At 43.5% G+C, this 21,779-nt stretch overlaps 1 protein-coding gene across 17 annotated transcripts in view; it reads left to right on the forward strand.

Moving 5' to 3' along the window:
- The window catches only part of DAB1 (DAB adaptor protein 1), a 1,141,854-nt gene that overhangs the window by 132,668 nt on the left and 987,407 nt on the right, over positions 1 to 21,779 (forward strand). Inside the window, exon 1 of one of the 17 annotated variants that reach the window (XM_058717248.1) lies at positions 9,513 to 9,604. The exons of the other annotated variants lie outside the window; for them this stretch is intronic. The gene's annotated coding sequence lies outside the window, so the exon portion shown is untranslated. Of the gene's footprint in view, positions 1 to 9,512; positions 9,605 to 21,779 lie in introns of those variants that run through there. 17 annotated transcript variants of the gene reach the window in all.

The raw sequence follows: 21,779 nt of genomic DNA on the forward strand, positions 1-21,779 counted from the left end.
TATACCTAGAGAATAATAAGGCTCAGAACATAGCTACTGAGTTCCCATTACAGAGCTGGGAAAACAATAATAGCAACTACATACTGATACCTTCTACCTAATAAGCACCTTACATACACCACGATAGTTAATTCTCATCTCAGATGTGCCATACGTGTATTATGTATGGCTGCTTCCATTGTATGTTTGAGGAACAGGGGAGTTGGAAAAGTTACACATTTTGCCCAAGGCCACTTGGCCAGAAGGTGACTGAGCTAGAATTTGAATCGGTGATTGTCTGATTCCAAAGCTCATGCTCTTTGCACCCTAGCTAACAGCCACTCCACAAGGACCTCACAGTGTTTCCTGGTGGTATCTGTTGGGAGGCACTATGGGAGAGCTAGGAGCCAAGTGCTGTTGAAGCACCAAGTACGAAGGAGCAGAAGAGCACGTCGTTTCTAAAGGAGAAGACATTTTACCAAGCTTTGAAAAGAATAAATAGGGATTTGCTGGCCAGAGAACAAAGGGGAGAGAGTTCCCAACAGAAGGAACAGCAGGGGCAAAAGCACAGAGGCTTGGGAATACATGCCATATTCAGAAGCAGTGAGGAGTTGCATGTGGCAAGGGAGTATGATGTCGGATGGCTGAGACCACCAAGGTAGACGTGGGGGACAGTGGCCAGAGGGAGAACCAGAGAGATAGATTAGAGCCTTAAAAGCTAACACCTTTAATCTATGGTTAATGAGATGCCATGAAAGACTTCCAAACGTCAAATCCAGTGGCTAGAAAATGTCCTTCTCCTCAGGGTCTGATACTAATAGTGGAACTACACACATAGTGACAGATGGACACGAGCAAGGGAAGGAGCTGGGGAAATTTCTCAGCAGTGTGCTTTAAATCACCCAGCCACCTCTCTAGGTAGGAGATTTCAAACCAAGAAATGGCCTTTAAACAACTCTGTCTCTCTCTGTCTCTGTCTCTCTGTCTCTCTCTATACATATACATATACATATACATATACATATACATATACATATATGCACACACACACACACACACACACACACACACACGTATATATGTCATGAGAAACTTCCTTTTAAAGGTGTTGAGCTGGAGCTTTGATTCTGGGCAAGGGCATTATCCAGGGAGGCCGGCCCACAGCATTCAGGCACTCTGCTAATGATTTTGTTTTCCAGACCCCCTGTTTGAAATGGAATATAATGAGAGTGATGATTCTGCCCCATGCAGGGCGGTCTTGGAAAATAATGCCTCATCATCATCTAATTAACATTAAACATTTAAATACTTCAGTGGGAATATGTAACAGCACCCCAATAGGAAAAGTGCAAGAGGGTTTGAGCCTTTAGGAGAAAATCATTTCATTTTGCCGGGAGATTTTAGCACTTTTAAAGGAGATTGATTGTATTTAAAATATGAAGTTTTACACAGTGTTTCAAATCAAGAGAAATAAAAATATCAAGACTACCATTGGATCTTGTGTTTACACAGAGGGCAGTAGCTTCGTGGTATTTGCCTTATTTTTTTGAGAAGGAACCTCTAACTCAGAGATTCTAGAAGAGATCACACAAGGGAGCTGGATATAAAGCCCATTCCTCCGTCTTTCTTTTCTGTATTGGAGCATGCTGCTCCTGAATAAGAGGCAATTCTGTAGGCTAACATCCTCTATAAAAAAGGCTTTTTTTTTCCTCCTGATCAAATACCATTCTTTTATTTCGCTGGCCCTCGTTAAATGCCTAATATAAAATCCCAAGTGTATTCGACCCATCTGCTTTCAAAGGCAATCTCAGTCCTGTAACAAAATGCACCTATGCTGTTAACCCCACTGGTGTGATGCTGGCCTTTATATGTACGTGATTTTTCAAACATGTTTTCCCCAGCATAATCACTATCATTTATTCAACATTGCCAGTGGTAATCCCATGTCTATGCAACTTAAATATAGGTATTTATTTATTCTCTCTCTCTCTCTGACACAAGTATTTATTTCTCCATTTTATAGAGAAAATAACTGAGGCTCAGAGAGGCTGATTAGTCTTGTCCAGGGACCTGATGACTCTTTAGTAACTGGTGAGCCTCGGGCTTGAACCCAGGTCTCTGATGAAGCGTAGGCTTTCCCACTGTAACATACTACCCACAGGTGCTCAGATGGGGTGTGGTTCCAGTTCTCAGTTTGTTTAAAGATTAGAGTTACATAGCTCTTGTTGTAGCTGGATGTGCAACGTTTCTTTATACCTGGACATGTTTCATCAGTGATTCACCTTTTCAAACAGGATTGTTTATGAACAACCCCAGGGTGATCTCCTTCCCTTCTTGTTGCAAAAAGGAAGACAGAGCCACAGAAACGAGACAAAGTCAGAGAAAGTCAAAGGAAGTCAGCCCTAAACTTCTCCACCCTGATTATAAAGCAGAGACACTAACAAGGACAGCAATGACACTAGCTAACCTTCACCACAACATATACTGAAGTTTGTCTTGTGCCAGGAGCATCTCCTATAATCTTTTCAACAATCCTATGAGGTACAAACAGTTATTCCCATTTTATGGATGGGGACATCGAGGCTGAAAAACTCAACACTTTTTTTTTTTTTTAAAAAGCTATTTAAAGGCTTTAAATATGTAGTTTTTAAACAGGTGATTTGGAGGCCCTGCCTATCGCCCCTGGATATCTCTGACCTCATTTTCTTCCCTGCTTCTCTTCGTCTGGCCAAAGCAAACTGTTTGCTGTTCCAGCAACACAGAGAGCAGGTAGCCTTCTCTAGGGCCTGCATTTCCTCTTCTCCCTCCCTGGAATGTTCTGCATGAACATACGTTCACTTACTCCCTCACCCCATGCTGGTCTCCCCTCAAAGGTCTCCTCCTCAGGAGACCTTCCCTGAACCACTTCTGGTTACTCCCTATTCCTTTCATATTGTTTAATTTTTTTTCTTCAGAGAAATTATCCCCATCTGTGATTGGATTCTCTCTTTGTCTATTTGTTCGTTGCTTGGCTCACTGTCTAGAGCATAAACACCGTAAGTGAGGATTTTGCCTATTTTATTTACTGATGCACCCCCAAAAGCCTAGAACAGTGCCTGGCATATAAAGGAGCATTCACATATTTGTTGAATGAATGGTTTTAAGTGCACAACTAAATGTTATCATAGGTTGATTCCATTGTAAGAACTTTCACATAACTAAATTCACAAAATACAGACTCAAGTTTGCAACATGGATTCATCTATCCTTTCCATTGGTCAGCACTTAATGAGTCTCCCCCTCACCCCACCACCATCCCGAGCTTCGTTAGGCATTGGCCATGAGAGGCAGCTCCTGGCCTTTCTTGTGCCAGGGCGCCATGGAGGAGAGATGCCAGTACAAAGTGCTGGGGCCTGGAGGAGCACAGGGTGTCTGGGTGCCCCTGAGGAGGAAAAGCTACCCTACACCTCCAAGGCCTCCTGTTGAATCAGTGACATCTATTGTGTGTCCTTTAGGGTGAGCTTGCTTATTCCATGATTAGCAAAAAGAAAAAGAAAGAAAGAAATGATCAGCTGATGTGGCTTGTTTTTCACCGGAAATTTCCCACACGCAGGGGCAGGTAGGGAAAGACCTGTGAGGAAATGAGTGTACCTCCACTCTGAGAGCCCAGGAGAAGGAAGCAGGGTCTTGAGCTGTTTTATTGACACCCAAGAACACCACTTATCAGAAATCACAACTTAGAGCTTTCTTGAAGTGGGTTCATTTTCTCCTCTAAACCACTTGACTGGTTTTTGCCGGAGAAGAGCAAATTTCCAACCCCTTCAAAGCCAGTCTTCCCAGTCTGTAGACTAGCCAGAGCAGTAACAGTGATCGCCACTCCTTGGAGCTTTCAGATGATGGATGTCCAGACGCTTCTGCTTTAGTTCATAAGGCCTGGAGATTTGGCCCCTGCTCAGCTCACCATTATGTCCTGCCTGTTCTATACAGATGCCTGGGCCCAGCAGTGCCCTCACTGAGCTGTGCTGTTTTCCCTCTCCACTTATCGGCCTGGGCCCCTGCCTCTGCCTGGAATGCCCTTCCTCTCTTCTTCCTTTGACTGTCTCCCCAACTCCATCCTCATCATCCTTGAAGGGTTCAGCTCAGGTGAAACCTCCTCTGGTAAGCTTTCCCTGACTGTTCCCCTCACCCCCCTTTTCCCACCCCCATCCCCACTCTGGGTTCCCACAGCACCCTCAGAATACCGTTGACTTAGCCATGTTGATGCTATAATTTGTCTCTGTACTCACGTCTCCTCCCTCACTAGACAGAAAGCTCTTTGAGGACAGGGATTTTGTTTATTTTTTTCTTTTTTTTCTTTTTTTTTTTTTTTTTTTGTTAAGTAGGCTCCACACACAACATGGAGACTAATGTCAGGCTTGAACTCACGGCCCTGGGATCAAGACCCGGGCTGAGATCAAGAGTTGGACACCCAACCGACTGAGCTGCCCGGGCTCCCCTGTTTTGTTTTTTTAATTTTTTTTTGTTGTTGTTTTAAAATCTGTTTTCCTATAATCTTTCCCAAGGACCAGGTATTTAATGCTTATTAAATTAGGCCTTTGCAGACTGGCTAAAATCCTATAGACAGCCCTTTATTTTTTCATACTTATTATTAAGTAATGGTTTGGGGGTATAGCTAGATCAATGACTCACAAGGTTTAAAGGAAAACATCCCCCACAAGCCGTCTGGATTTGATATCAACATCCCATATCGGAATGAAAAACCAGGGGAAAGGGACCCATGGCACCATGTGGCCTGGAGAAGGGGAGACCTGGACTTTGGTCTTGGCTCTGCCACTCTATTTCTGTGTGACTGTGGGTAAGTCATGGCCCTTCTTTGGACTTCTCTTTCCTCCTCTGAAAAAATGAGCACATGGACTGAGGATAGCCAGGATCCTTTGCAGATCTAAAATCCTAAAATTCTATGATCCTTATCATGGATTACACACTTTTGCATGGGCTTAAAGTTTGCATTACCATTTCAGTGTCTTGTAGAGAAAGGTACACTCCTTTACTGCATCCCAAACTATTGGGCTAGGATATACAAACCTCTGACCTCAGCAGATGAACTTTGAAGTCCCCACCAGTTATATTTCTCAAAAGATATTGCATTCAAATGGGGGGAGAAAAAAGTGATGGAGAGTTGTTCATTCATTGCTTCTAAGGCTCAAAAACTCAGAATATATTTATTCTTTATTGCATTTGTCTACATATTTTCTCATTTCATCTTATTGGCGCCCCTATGAAGGTATCAGGATGAATAACTAAGTAGCCGCTGATGCCATTCAGAAAAAGGTTTCTTTCTCTAGTCTTCTCAGAGCATAGCAGGAGCATGATTCCTGGCCTGCACTGGTTGGAAGTACTATACAACCAGTTCTATCTAAGGAATTGTGAGCTTCCAGAAGTCAAGTTTGTTAATTTCCGGCTGGGCATCTAAGTGCAGATAGAAGACTGTCTTGGGTTTTTTCTTCCCTCTGCCAGGGTTGCCAGGAGTGTTCCAATCAGTAGATATTTCATTAGCTTAGATCCTGGGGTGAGGCAGATGTAGAGAAGAGACCCCAAATGAATGGAAAGAGAAGTATAGCATGAGCAAAAAAATCTCCAGTGGTTTCAGCCATTTACATTTTGGTGCTATTTGTTACTGCAACACAACTTAGTGTATCTTGACTGACACAGGCATTTGCCCATTTTTTTCCATAAAGAAACTGAAACTCAGTCAAGTAGAAAAAATAGACCTTCTCAGGGTCATAAGAACATCATACATGCTCAAGCCTGGGATTTAAACTTGGGTCTTCATACTCCACAGTAGTGCTTTTTCCCTTGTACCGTTCTGCCGTGTGAGTTAGTGTTAGGTATTAAGCTTGATTTCATTTGAACCAGCTCTGTGGGTCCCAATTTTCATGACTCAACTTTGGAAGGTTAAGAGGGACAGTGACAAGACCACAGGCTTTGGAGGTAAGTAGATACGAACTTGAATCCTAGCTCTAGGACTTCAGCTTCGTGTTCTTGGCTCGTTGCTAGAATGTGGTCTCCTATGTCTACTGACTCAACCAGGATTGCAAGGAGGAGGAATTCTTCATAGTAGGGAATACTTACTGCTAATAGTATATTATCAAGCATCACTGGCAATGTAGGTAGATGTTTTAGGGTGGGGTCTGCCTTCCCGGTATCCTCAAATCAGAGAGGCTCAGTAACTTGCCTGAGGTCATACAGGAAGCAGAAGAGTCTCAGTCCCAACCCAGACTGCTCTGATCCCTCCCAGGATGCCTCCCTGCCTCCAAGATGAAACTGGCTCTGCTAAAACCCTGCATCAGTAAGGAAGGAGAGGCACAGCCCGATTTTCATGATTGACTTAAACCTGGAAGGCCCTCCCATTTCTGTTCTTGTTTGCCTTGGAGCTTCAAGTTGATTTACTCTTTGAATATTCTTCTTCTTTCTGTTACTCTGGCATTAACATTGAGAACAGCAGGAATTGCCTTGGCAAGGTTACAGGATAAACTTGCTGCTTTTGGGACATCTGCATCCAGCAAGCCTTTATTTTCTCTCCCTTGGGCATAATCTTGGAAAAACACATCTGTTATTCCGGGTGCTTACCTTGCTGGGCTTGTTTTTCCTCCCTTGGATGGAGAAATATTCTGTCAAGATATGACGAAGAGTTTTCACACCCTCTGAAGCCACAGACCCTTTGTGTATTTAAAAGAAATAATAACTCAGAATCTTGATTGAGTCGTAAAGTTTTATTAAAAAGATGAGAGCACCACCTGTGTCCTAGAGTCCTTCAGTTCCAGGATGTCAAAGTCACTGGAGATGCTTTCAGGGTCTTTTCTGACTAAGTCATGGAAGTGTGGGCAGTGGTTGGGGTTTAGGTGCACCTTAACAGGCTATATTTCTCAGATGCCTGCCCTTGGACACATCTCCCTCCCCTTTCCATTGGCTAAGCCACATTTATACATGGCTGCCTCCAACTTTATCCTCTCCAGTGAACTTCCCAGTACCCAGGGAGGAGAAACAAAGACTAGGGTAAGAGCTAACGATTCAGTTCTGCCCCATCGATTTATTCATTCATTCATTTTAGAACAATTATTGAGCACCTACTATATATCAGGCATAGTACTAAACACTGAGGAAACACTAGTAATCCAATCCCTTATCTCACTGAGATTATAAATAGTGGAGATTTGAAGAGTGCCAAGACAATTATAACATGGTGTGATTAATTAATTAATAATTAGCTCGTCATTCATCCAACAATATTGAGTGCTGATCACAAGCCAAGCACTACTTTAATTTCCTGTGAATATAGCAGCGAGCAAAAGAGACAAACATCCCTGGCCTCATGAAGTTTACCTTTATATGATGTAGGCAGGGCAGATAATACAATAGGTAAGGATGTGATGTAGCATTAAGTGGTAACGATGAACATCATGAAGAAAAATATGGTGCAGTAGGTGGCAAGAGTGTGATGGAGAGTGTGTTTCAGCTTGGGCAGGCTGCCTCGGGCTCTATGAGGAGGTGATGTTAAGGGTAAGCCTGCATTGATAGTAGGGCCATGAGACCAGAAGTGCAGTGTCCTATCAGGGCAGCTCAGAGGGCGTCCTACCTATGTCGGCTTGTGACTTTGGTCAAGCCATTGACTTCTCTGAATTTTGTCTCTTTCTGGAGACCTTGACGAGGTTTAATACCCTGCCTGGTCACCTCTTCTGATGGTGGCAATGAAAGGAGCGTCTGTTCCTGAACAAGCTATCTTGTTCTCCCTCCTGGGACCTGGGACTTATTCTCATCAGCCTCTTCCCCAGAAGGCCTAGACTCCTAACTCCCTCACAGCTTAGTGGTGCATAGATGAGGTCACAGCATTGGCTTTGAATTCCACTTCCAAAAAGCAGGTCTCCTCACTTCCCTGAACCTGATTCCCTCATCTGTACAATGGGGATAATGAATAGAAACCTATGTTTTCTTATTATTGTCGGGACTAAGTGACCTTGTGCATTTTATACCAACAGGATTTGCCCTGCACAAAGCATGCCAGCACTGTGTTCACTACAACAATGTTACCATCATTATATTTATTAATATTAAAAATAACAGCACCACATGCGGAAGCCTCAAGCATATGTCTGGCTTGTCGTTGATACTGACGAGTATTGTTCCTTCCTTTCTTTTCTTCTTTCCCATTCTATTTCCGGTGATGCTTCCCTCTTCCCCTCTGTTCTGTTTCATCCAGAGCCACTGTTGCAGAGAGCTGGCATCTTAGGTTAGGCTCAAGGGAAAGAACAAGGTAAGAGAACCCTTTAACCTCTTCTTGGGAATTTGCACTGCATATCTACAGATTGCCAGGCTCTGCTCTAATCACTTTACGTGTATATTAACCTATTTGATCCTCCCATGGACACTATAAGGTATATATGTTGATTATCTTCACTTTTATAGTTAATGAAAACTGAGGTATAGTGATGCTAAGTAACTTCTCCAAGGTCAGTGAGCTAATTAGTCAAGGAGCTCTTCAGCCCCAGACCCCAGAACAGAGAAAGATTTAAACACTCAGGCCAGTAGTTTTCTAAGGCACTTAAGATAGAAAAGCAGTAGAAGCCTTCTGCGTGTTGTATCTCTCCAAAGCCTGAATGTGGCAGATGAGGTGTGGTGGGAGCCTGAACCCTGATATGAGGAGCACCCCATGCTGGAAGGCATGTGGCAGAAGGGGTATCCCTGTCACTTGGGCTCTGCTTACCTTTCCTGGCCCTCTTCTCTCCTTCCCTGAGGATGGCATGTATGTCACAGATAGTTGTAAATTGCTGATCTCCAAGAAAGGTGCCACAGAAAGACAAAGTGAATCAAAGAAAAAAAAATGGAGTCTTCTGTGTTTGAACTCTCAGACCCTGGAGCATAGCGGTGCTTGGAGCCCAGTGCTGCTTGCTTCTGAACTCCAGGAACAATAAAATTGCCAACTCCCTACACCTGGCCCTCTGAGAATGGAGGCACTCCCTCAACACCAAGAGGCAGAATGTGGATTCCCAGGCACAGAAGCAGCAGGAGGGGGATTTGGTCCCCAGCCTTTGGAATCTGCTGATCTTTCCTTCCCCTTTTTCTTCTGGAAAAGAATCTGGCTTTGAGGAATAGCAGAAGTACTTAGTCATTTAGATTGCTGGCACTCCCATTGATCTTTGGGGAGCTAAGGTCAGAAGAGCAATTACCCAGACTATAATCCTTCTGCACCTTTCTCTCCTCTAGAATTACATAAGATTGTCAATGCAGCTGTGTTCTCTTGGCCTTCCTCCCCCTTCTGCTATTTCTCTCCTCCTATCCATTGCTGTCTATAGCTTCTTCATTCTCGCTATTTTCCCGACTTCCCCTTTTCCTTCTTTTTCCTCCTCATCTAGGGAGTAATGAGCCCATTTGGTCAATTTCAGGGCCATTCCCTGGGTTGCTGAGGATCACCTGTCCACCAGGATGACGGCACTGTGCAGAGAAAATCTTGGGGGAATCAGACAAATGTGAATTCAAATCCTGGTTTTTGGCTTACTTGCTGTGTGATCTCGGACAAATCATTCAGCCTTAGTCTTCTCTCTAAATACGTTTTGGATCGACAAATGAGTGTGCTCCTGATTAGCCCATGGTAACTGATTCACAGATGGTAATAATCATCATTGTTGCTATTGTTATCAGTACTATTATTTCCTGTAGAGAAAGGGTGTGTGTAAGGTGTGTAAGGTTGGTCCCCAGCCCTACCAGATTTCAGCAACAATCATTGCTCCTCGAGACTCTGTCTTCTCAGAACCTGAGCCAATAACAGCAGAGTCTGATGGAGTATTAAGAGCTCTGTCCTCAGAAAAAGGGTCTGGAAAAGTCAGATATGCAGTCACCCAGAGAAAAGGTAGCCCAGGAAGAAATCTCATGGCTCACCCGACCACAAACAGCCTCGGGTTGCATCTTCCCCATCTGACTTTTCCATATGTGTTCATTCTGACCACCTGAGCTGCTGCCAAGTTCCTGGTTCCAGTTCCAGTTTCCTGCTGGGATGGGAGCCTAGCCTGGAACCCCTAGTGTGGCGAGATCTCAGGTCTCTGCCAGCTCTGAATTCCAGGGCTCAGGGATTCTTCTTCTTTGGCATGGAATACAGATGGTTCTACAAAAGCCTGGTGCTAGGATAGTGTAGCTAGGAAAGGTCTGGAATTTGGCCTCTGAGCTTCCCTAGTGCCACTGTGAGAAAAGGACTTCTGTCACTGCCTTCAGAGCCAGCAGCAATGCTGTCATTTGAAGGCACTGAGTAGGAGGGGAATAGGATTTATTCATGATTCTTGACACTGGGAGAAATACACTGGTATTTCCGAAAGAGTACTAGATTTGGAATCAGAAGACTTGGGTCTGAGTCATGGCTGTCATTTACTAATTATAAAATCTTGGGCAAGTAATTTAACTTCTCGAGGGACATCCCCTACCATTCAATGACAGTAGTCCTTTAATGTGGATGCATCTACCACAGTGCTTAATACTGCTGGTCCCTTCCTTTATTAAAGCACTTTTATAGGTGTGGAGAATTTTTATCATGGATTTCTGCTCTGCTTGGAGAGACAAAGTGTTTACAGCAGATGCGAATTACATTATAAAAGGCAACATGGCTTTGAGGTCAAGTGCAAGGATTCCTATGTGAGACTGCCTAGGCTCACATATCCAATCTGCTTATCAGCTGTGACCTTGAGCACATTACCCTACCTCTGTGTGTCTATTTTCCTTTTTTTTTTTTTTTTTTTGGTCTATAAAATAGGGCTTGTCATATTAGTACCTAACTCATAGAGTTGTTCTAAGGCTTCTGAGTGTTAATTGACATGAAGCTCTTCGAAGCATCACCCCCACAAAGAAGTCTTTGTCTCAGTATTAGCTACTATTATTATATACCAAACTCATACTAAGCCACCTTAAATGCCTACCCCATGGATAGCTCTTTTTTTTTCTTTCTGTCAGCACTGACCATGTTTGACTGGACTAGGGGTGGGCCCCTGATCTTAAGTGAAGCTGATCAGAGTCCCTTCCCTGTTAATTTGGAAATACAACCAAGTAATGATGAATGCGTGTGTGTGTGTGTGTGTGTGTGTGTGTGTGTGATAAAGAGAGAGAGAGAGAGAGAGAGAGAGAGAGAGAGAGAGAGAGAGAGAATGAGAGAGAGAATGAGAGAAAGGGAGAGACAGGAGAAACAGGAAATTGTGACAAATATGCTCAAAAGGTTTAGGACAAACATCTTCCCCTTCTTCCCACCCAGGAACTAGGGAAACAGGAAGAGAAACACAAAGAGACAGAGAGAGGCAGTCAGAGATGGAGGGAGGAAGAGAAAGCACACACAGAATGAGACACAGCTGGGAAGCTTTATAGGCCCCAGCTCTAGTGTCTTTTTGAATCCCAGCTGCATTTCTAACCTTGGAATCCAGAGGACACTTCTGTGTCTTTGTAACCAACCCATCTGAAACAGTCAGGATAAGCTGATTTATGCTGCAGTAACAAACATCCCCAAGTTTCACTGTTTTAATACTACAAGGGTTTTGCTTATTCTGTATGCTAACCCACATGTTCATTGGGGAGCTCTTTCTTACCATCATCAATCACAGATACAGTCTTTATCTTGACATGTTTCCATGTAAATGTACATGTTTCCACGCAGGGAAGTAAATGTGGCCAATGTGCACTGGCTCTAAAACTTCTTGCAAGTAATACAGATTTCTTCCGCTCACAATTTCATTGGCCAAACAAGTCACATGACCCCACTCACCTTTAAAGGAGTGGAGAAATACAACTTTACCATGTGGTAATAAGGGCTACCCAGACTATTTCTGAAGATAGTCTGATAACTACCACACCCTGTATTCTTCTCAATCTACCTTTTTCTTAAAAAAGCAAATGAGCAAACTGTCTTAATAGAAATGATAGGAAAAGAAATCCTCAGGTCCCTAGGTGGCTGGATGTTAAATTGTCTAGGATAAGCTGTCAGTGCTTTCAGACGCCAGAGAAGAAGCAAACCAAAGTAGGGGTAGAGTTATGGAAACTGGATGAAAGATGTGGTATTTGAGCTGGGTGGTGGAGAGTGGGAGTATTTACCTCGCACTTTCATGATTTCGTTTTTGAAACTTTAAAATCACACATGATGTAGTGGACTCTCAGGTCATGCAAGCTGGAGCCTGCATCCCTGATCTTTAGGGACAGAGTAAGCTGATGAATGACAGGCACCTAGAATATTACGTGGCCCTGACTAGCTGTTGAGAAAATGTTATTTGTCTTCTCTTATCTCCTTACCCTATAATCTTCTCTTGTTAGTGGTGCTGTAGTTTTCTTCTTATTTTCCTCTAGGGAATCTAAACACTTTATACTGGCAGTATCATCAGGAGCCATGTGATTGAGGGGTTTGCCATTTTACTGGGAAGACTAGTTTAATTGTTGGCATAAAGTTCGTTGCCTTGGTGTTATAAGCCAACAGACTTGAGGCTCTGAGATACCATCTGTTTCTCAGAAACATTATTTTCCCTAGAATCTTCCCTGAGAATATCATTTCCACTTAACTTCAGAGATGCATTTTTTATGTATTAGTGGAAATCTTGGTATATTATTATTTTTCCTTATTAATAATAAGCTATAAAACTAAACACAAAGAGATGTAGGTATAGAATAGTAGTAGAAACCTAGTGAGATAGAGTTATATTTCTAAGACATAGGTCTGAAAGTAGTTCTTTCCAAAGAGTGCCCAGCGACCACCCAGTTAAGTTCAGGTACAATTCAATAGCGTCTCCCATGATGTTTTGTACTTCCTCACCTTTGCTATTGCCCATGTCATTCCTTAATGCTGTACCCTTCCTTCTATTGCCAACAAATGAAACCAGGTGGACAGAAAAATATTTAAAATGCATTTGTTTAATAAATTAAATAAAATTGGGATTTATGCATTTGAGAAGTCCACAGTTATGGGAGAACTCAAAATTGGTTTGAACCTGTGACTGATTAATATCATGAAGACATCATCCCTCTGTGTCTTTGATCTATCTTTGATGGAGCCACTTTCATCACTTTGAGGTCTCCAATAGCTGACAATGTCAGCATGGGCTACATGCCTCCGGCCTCCCTTGGAGAGCAGAGTAACATTTCAATTCATTCAACTTCTGAACTAACTTCCAAGCGTCCTCTGATTGTACCTTTGTAAGTCAGTTACCCACTCTGGATTATTCTGGCTAGTGTAGTGGGTTGCACTAAATGCCTTAAGCCTGGATTATGTGTACCCTCCTGAACAAGTCACAGAGAGAAGTTGCCTTAGGCTGGTCAGGTCCCTATCTCCATCCCAAACCATACCTGAACTTCCTTGGTTGAAATTCCCTGGTTGGAACTTTCAAGTATGTGAGAAAAAGCACAGGAAAGTATGTGCTGGGACTGTAACCACCAATATAGCTATCACAGTCGACACTTAACCCATATACTGAACAAATATTTATGGAGGATCTACTGTTCTCCATGTATTCTACCAGATAACAGTCTTAGGCTTAAAGAAAGTCACATCTAGTAGGTGGGAAGGACAAATACAGGACACTGTGAGCATCTCTTGAAGTGTTATGATAGAGATAAGCACAAGGTGCATGAGCCCAGAGAGGAGGAAAGGATACCCATTGAGATTGGAGGTGGGTGGGGTTAGTTAGGGCTTTTCAGCAGAGATGTTGCTGAGCTGAGTCTTGAGGGGAAAGTTAGATCTAATCAGGTGAGAATGTAGAAAGGTGAGAGAGGAAAGAGACATTCCAGACAGAAAGCATCACACTTGTGAAGACAGACCAGTGGTGATTTGAGTAATGCAAATGATGGAGCATAGCATAAGGTCAAGAGTATAGACTCTGACATTGAAATGCCTGGAATCACATGGCGTTTTACCACTCTGTGACCATGTGATGGGTAACCTACTTGATCTCTCTGGACTTGAGTTTCTGTATAATGATAATAGTGACTACCTCATTAAGACTGTTGGGGAAGATTAAGTTAGTTATTATGTATAAAGGACTTGGATTACACTCCACCATCAGGCAGTGTAAGAGAGTTGATGATTGTTATCCTGTCCAGGGCTGCATGCATGTATTGGCATCCATACGTATCTGTTTGGGAGAAACCAAATCTGGGAAGTGAATGGCAAACCTGGGGAAATTTGATGTTACATAGAATACAGTCTCGCTTTCCTTTTGGTTTTAACACTGGCAGAAATTCAAGGTTTAAGTACTATGAAGAATGTAATTGTTCTTTTCTAAATTGGCAGTCTGGACTGCTGAGTCATGGTTATTTTACATGATCATATCAGTGTTGTAATTTTACCATTACTATAATCACCACTGCTTAGCAATTTCCTCAGCTCAAAAAGTGAGTCAGGATAATGTGTGCTTAAATTTTTGTGCTTGGGAATCAGATGTATCTGATTTGACTCCTACCTTGTCATGTGCGAATGTCTTTTAATTCTTATACCAACTGTGTGAGCTGGATCTTGTCACTCCCATTTCACACATAAGGCAACTGAGGTTTGGGGAAGTTAAGCAACCAGCCTACCATTATATAGACGGCAGCATTGCACTTCAAGCTCAGGACTGTGGGAAGAAGGTTTGTTTGTTTTTGTTTTTTTGTTTGTCTCTTCTTTTTACTTCTGTGGGTTTTTTCCTTTAATCTTTAAAATAGGATACTAATAGTAACTATATTCATATTAGTGTGACAATAAAATGAGGCAGTGTTTGTGAACCAATCAGTATCATGGCTGCCCAGAAACAAATCTTTGATAAATTAGTTCTGACAATGATGGTGACATTTGCCCTTCTCACCTTTTTATAAGGCCCAAATTAACTCATAGGTGTGAAAACAAATGTAGTGAGGGAAGGCCATTCCCTTGAGACAACCATAAAAATAATTTATGATGATTAATCTAGTTAAAATTGCAACCCTCCAGCACTCACTACGCTCATCCTGCCTTATTTTCCTCTAGTGAGCTCTTTATCATCTGATAGACTATATTTTATTTACTTGCCTTTTTAGTGTTACATGTTTCCCCCTAGAATATCAGCTTCATGAGGGCAGGAATCATAGTCTGTTTTGTTCTTTGTTTTGTCCCCCATCTCTGGAAGAGTGCTTACAAATAAAAAGTGCTCAATAGATATTTGTGGAGTGAATGAATTAACTAGCAACTTAATTCATCAAGTAACAATTAGGAAAAAAAAAACATATCAGGTCCCTTCCCATTCTGAGATCCTACAGTTCTGTGAGTTTCCACAAATTTCTCAATCATTTCTACTTTTGAAAGATAGGGCAGTGAGAAGGAATCTATCTCAATTACTTTGCTGGAAAGGTCATAGGAGCATTGTGAATCTCAAGCCTTGTAGAACTGTGAGCATTATTCTCCATGGATTCCTTCTTTAGGCTCAGATATGACTACTTCCATGTTTGGTTGGCATCACCACCTGTGTGTCAGGCATCAACGCCATGTCAAAGAGCAGTAGCACTGTGTTTTTCTCAGCACACACTCATGGGGGGAGGTCTCAGCCACCACTCTTGCTCACTCTTCTATTACCTGGTCAGCTGCTGGGACTCTGCAATCTTCCTGCTTTCTCCTTTGATCTAGACACAGTTCTGAGTCATTTCCTACATGGACTCCATTGTACTGTGTGTTTTCCCAGGATAACACAGGTCACATCAGAGATAACGCTTTCTTAATATGGATAAATAGCCACCCTCGTTAAAAAAATGTTTTTTAAACATTTATTTATTTTTTGAGAGAGAGAAAGAGAATGAGAGAGAGAGAATGAGAATGAGAATAAGAATGAGAAGGAGAAGGAGAAGGAGAAGGAGAAGGAGAAGGAGAAGGAGAATGAGCTGGGGAAGACAGTGAGAGAGGGAGACACAGAATCTGAAGCAGGCTCCAGGTTCTGAGCTGTCAGCACAGAGCCTGACATGGGGCTTGAACCCGCAAGCCATGAGATCATGACCTGAGCCAAAGTTGGATACTTAACCGATTGAGCCACCTAGGCACCCCAAGCAGCCACCCTCATTTCTTAATGAATACCTTACACAAGAAGACTAAGTCTTTTATAAGCAAATGCAGTTTCTCTTCATTACTTCCTGTCCTACTGGACACTCCTCACTAAGCCTTTTTGGGGAGCTCTTGTTCTTAGTGTCCTTGGTGTTCTGTTCTACTCCCCCTTCACACATCTCATTCTACCCCTCATATGGCAATTGTTTCCATGCCCTTGACTGCAAATATCAACCTTATGCTGGTGAATTTTCCACTGTCCAGTCTCTTTCTGGAGCTCCAGGCCCTGATTTCCATTGCAAGCTAGATATTTCCACTTGGCCATCTCACAGTTTCAACAAGTGTTGAGTGTTCAGGCCTGTGCCTGAAGCCTGCATTCTTATGTCCTTGAGGGGCAACACCATCCTTTTGGTTGCACAGGCCTGGGTGCCATTCGTGAGCTTTCTTTCCTTCCCACCTCTTCCCTACACCCTGGCCTCCAGTTTGTCTTCTAGAGATGTGGATTCAGCATCCTGATGATGCATAAATCCAGCCACTCCTCATTTGTGTATCCTAGTAACAGGCCCTTGTCATTTTTTTTGTTTCTTTATTTTGAGAGAGAGAGAATGTGTATGTCTGTGCATGGGCATGAGTAAGTGGGAGAGGGCCAGAGAGAGAGGGAGAGAGAGAACCTCAAGCAAGGTTTGAGCTGTCAGCGCAGAGCCCGACTTGGGGCTTGCTCTCATGAACCGTGAGATCATGACCTGAGCTAAAATCAACAGTAGGACGCTTACCTGACTGAGCCCCCCAGGCACACCCAGCCCTCATCCTATCTTGAATACTTGCTTTTAAAACTCCATTGCTTCTAGTCTTTGCTTTCTCAAATACGTTCAGTTCACAGCAAGAGAGAGTGATTTTTCTAGAATACAGTTCCGACCATATCACTCTCCTGGATAAAACTATGGTGATTTCTGCAAGAGTGAGTCTAAGCTTCTTGATTTGGCCTTGACCTCACTCTCTGGCTGTTCCCCGCCACGATCCTTAGTTCTCTCAACTACAAATTGCATAATCCCTCTCTCACAGAGTCATAGTGAGAATCAAACGAGTTAGTCCATGTAATACGTGTCATATTTTCAGCAATGTCTGACACATAGTAGGTGCTCAATGAATGCCATTTCCTTCCTGCCTTTTTTGAGAACCAACATTTGGAATTGATCATAAACTTCAGTGGAGATTTCTCCCCTGTAAACTGAGCCTGAAACATTTCTACCTGCCTTTCCTCTCCGGGGACCCAAGCTGAACACTGCCCCCCCTCCCTCTGCATTCCATTTCTGTGATGACACATCATCAAATAATTAGGGCAGCGAGCACTTGAAATTGTGTCAGCTCCCTGATGATTCAGTTCCTAAGCGCCTGGCCTAGTACTGAGCAAAGCATGTGCTTCTTCCGTGCCACTTCCCCAGGAACCCTGGGCCTCTGCCTGCGATGGCTGGAAGAAGGAAAAGGGAATTCCTGGGGTGTGGACTCTACAGGCAACCCCAGCAACCTGCCTTGCCTCCACAAGAGGCCTTTTGGAAGGGTATTTGTCAGTGGGGGGTCAAAGAGAAAAGCACCGTGTCAGAATCAAAGATGTGGGTGTCAGTCCTGGCTGCTGTGTATCTAGTATAAGTAACCTCACCTTTCTGAGCCTCAGTGTCCTCAGCTCTGAAATGAGGACAAGGCTCCCTATCTCAGTGTGTTCTTGGAAAGATCCAATTAAATAATGAATGCATTACAGAGAGATAATTTGAAAATGGAGACACTAAATATTAAGTGTCCTATGCTGAAAGGCATGAAGGGGCACAGAGTGGTATTCTCAGAGCTGACTTGCTTTCCACTTCCTGTCTGGATGAACTAAGTGAACTTGTTAATTATACTGCCTGAGTCTTAGTATCTTTATTTGTAAAGCAGGAATAATTACCCTCACACTTCATAGGATGGGTTATGTATGTGTTCCCGGTAAATCGTCAAGTACTAACAATCCTTACTATTGTTGTTATTAGTGCTGATAATGATGGATACAATCATTTATCTTTATTAAATCAGGACAGTGAGTCATAGTGTGCCTAGAGGACAGTGCCCCAGTTGGAGGCTATGGGCAAGTCAATCTCTACATCTGTTTCCTCAAATATGAAGTTAAGAGGGTGAGTTTGATGGGCACGTGGTATAGGACCTGGTGTACCGTAAGAGTGCAATAGATGGAAACAGTAAGCGCTCAATAAATACAGGTCAGATAAGTTAATGAGTGAATGAAAAAGGAAAATTATGGGATTATCTGAGTCTACATGCGATGAGGAAGTGCATTATGTATTGTGCAGTGAGGTGCATGTAAGGGAGTAGATTATATGGCAGGTGGGTCATATAACATGCTCAGCTTTCTCCTGACATCTCCTGCCAGAATCACCTTCTTCAGCATGTCTGTGTGTGTTCTTCTGATGCCTCAAGGATGGACTGCCCACATCAAGCCCTTCAGGGACAGGGCCAAGGCCAACTGTGAAGCCCAAGGAGACCATTGTCTTACGTGTCAAACTAAGCAGAGGTGACAGTAATAAACATATTGGATGTGCCTTTGTTTTACTTCATTCCCACTCATTCTCACACGATACAGTTTGGAACAACACTGAACCCAAGAGAGTCAGAGATTTATAGGGGTTTAACCTGCAGTGTTCCTTTGAGGTTCTAGAATGTTCAGGAAATCTGTGCAGACATCTTTTGAAGCTTTCCTGTGTTCCAGAAAAATGGTGCATGAATATGTCCCAGTTTTTTTTTTTCTTTTCCTTTTTTAAGTTTATTTTTGGAAGAGACAGAAACAGCGTGAGTGGGGGAGGGGCAGAGAGAGGGAGAGAGAGAGAATCCCAAGCAGGCTCAGCAACAGAGCCAGACACGGGGTTCTATCTCATGAAACCCCGAGATCATGACCTGAGCTGAAACCAAGAGTCAGACTCTTAACCAACTGAGCCACCCAGGTGCCCCATCCCCTATTTTTCTAAACGTAGCTGAATTAAAGAAAGAAAACACTCCTGCGTGGAATTTGAAAGTTTAGAGAATCTTATTATTTCAGAATATTACAGACACAGGATACTCAGATGAGGGCTTGTACCACAACCTCCCACCCAATTTCTTCTACTTCACCTTTGGCAGGCGGCCCTCTAGCCTCTAGGTGCGTGCACACTCCAGAGATGAGACACTTGCTATTTTCTCCAGCATCTCATCGGCGGGGCCAACACCAGCCTGCCCTGGATTTTAGCTCCTTGATGATAGTTCTGCCCTTTGGTATTCCAGTGGAAACTTTGTTTCTCTTCTAGGTGTTCCTACTTCCAATGTTTGAGAATCGTGGTCTTGACTTACCATTTTGTGCATACTAAGCCCATCTTTAAATGCTTTTGCTGTATTATTGTTTGTGATAATAACCCATGCCATTTGTGGAGATAAAGCTTATGATAGGCAAGACTATGCCCTACATGTTTTATTTATTTAGTTTTTAATCCTCACCACAGCCCGTAAGCGTAAGACTCTTCTCACCCTGGTTTTACAGGCGGGATAGTTGAGGTTCAGCCCAGCTAGGAAATGGCATGGCCGGAATCTGGTTCTCAAGTGCGGGCTGCAGAGTGTGAACTCCTAATCCCTCTTCCATAACACCCCTCCCCCCTTTTGGTAATGTTACTAATAAAAATATAAATAGTACTATTATAGATACCAATTACTGGTGGGCTGTTAATTGCTGGACTCAGCTAGGGGTTTTATATCCATTAGCTCTTATCCTCACAAGAACTAGGCAAGGAGATCTCATTGTTTACAGGAGAGGAGCCAGAGCTATCAGAAGCCGGTAATTACTTTGACCTCCCTCTATCGCTGTATTGGGGAAGCTCCTTCATTCACGCTTGCATCCCATGTCAGATGAGCCCCTTCGCTCTGGAAGACACTGTGCTAGGCACTGGGAGGTACAGTAACAGACAAGACCGAGTTCCTCTCCCGATAGCATTACATTGCCGTGGGAAAAAAAGGCATTAAACAACTAATTACACAATTGGTTATTTAGTTTACACTGTGATGTTAATCACTCAAATGAAGGATTAAAATTATATGCAGTGCTCTGGAGGAAAAGCGAAATGTGTAATGAGAGAGAAAGTAACAAGGAGATCCAAGATTGTGCGATGAGAAGGAATTAACTAGACTGAGGGGGAACAGAGAGGAGGAAGAACTCTCCAGGCCGTGGGAACAGCATGGGCAAAGGCCCTGAGGTGGTGTTGGGATACACAGAGCCTGTACTGTGGGGCAAGGCGGGAGAGACAGGCCCAGGCCCTACAGAACCATGAGGACCCAATGGGAAGTTTGGCCTTTGAAATGGGGAATATTTAATTTGGTTTTGAAAAGATCACTCTGGTTTCAGGGGTGAAATGGATAGGTGAGAAATCTGTGATTACAATGCCTACTGGCATCTGATGAGCAGGACTCTCACCATGTGAAAAGATCACTCTGATTTCAGGGGTGAAATGGATAGGTGAGAAATCTGTGATTACAATCCCTACTGGCATCTGATGAGCAGGACCCTCACCATGAGCTGGATTCTGTGCATCAGTTAATACAGCCAGTGATCCCTCCCAGAGCAGTAGAATAGTCTAATGGTCACGAGTACCACCCAGAAGCCCAGATGCCTGAGTTTGAAGTCTGGCTGTACCTCTTATTAGTTATGCAACCTTGGTCAAGTTACTCAATCTCCCTATGCCTTAGTTTCCTTATTTGTAAAATAATATCTACTTAACATAGTTATTGTGAGATTATGTGAACGAGTATATACAAAGCGCATAGAACAGGGCCTGGCACATACCAAATGCTCTTTTGTAAATATTACTATTTTTTAATGGCCTCACACACTGTTGATTGAAAGCAGTCGTGATTAATTAAATTCATAAGATGGTTATAACACAACCCAACAAAAGCTCATGAGAGTTTTAAGTCTAACAAGTTAATCTATCTTCCCAACCCAAACTGGAGTTGTATGTGCTTCCTTTTCCTTCCCACAGCGTCTCCCTGTTATCTATTTATGGTTTGGGGGAATGGCCTTTTCTCCCCTACAAGAAGAGCACACTCCCTTTGCTTGGGTTGCTTTTGGCCTCCTTCATCCTTTTCTCTATTCCATTGTATTTATGATTTAGCCTCGGAGAGGTCCCTCTTTTACCCCTTGAGGGGGACCCTGTGAAGTGCCACCCAGGTCCCCTTGCAGGGAGGGGTCTTTTGGGCCGGCTGCTAGGACTACAGTGGGCAGACAGCTCCTGCGTGTTGGGCCTTCTGGGATTGACTCAGCTGCAGAGAGCAGCCTTGTCCAAGGTCCGCCCCTCCCCTGGCAGCACCCACCCAGAGTCCCACATGGACAGCTCCGCATGGCCGCTCCAGCTCTGGGAGTCCCCTCGGGATTGGCCAGCACCTTCCTTAGGGTTGGACTGCAGCTTGGCATCTCCCTCTGCCGACCCCTACTTCCTGTCCGTCCTCTATGGGTGTGGACCCCAAGAGCACCACCTGTCTGTCAGACATCCTGCACAGTATTGTGTCCCAGAGCTGGCCTCAGGGAGAGTCCACTAACTTGTGACTCAGCCCATCGTTTCTCAGAGCTGGAAGACGACCACGTTGCCCCCCACTCCCGTCTCCTTTTGTACCAACGCACCCTCTACAGTTTCCTGATAGCATGAATCAGAGTCTCTCATGAACTGGAGGTGTTTATTGCTTGTTTCCCCTTATCCCGGTTCCCTTTACT

Source organism: Neofelis nebulosa, chromosome 2, assembly GCF_028018385.1.
Source record: "Neofelis nebulosa isolate mNeoNeb1 chromosome 2, mNeoNeb1.pri, whole genome shotgun sequence".
NCBI classification, from domain to species: domain Eukaryota; kingdom Metazoa; phylum Chordata; class Mammalia; order Carnivora; family Felidae; genus Neofelis; species Neofelis nebulosa.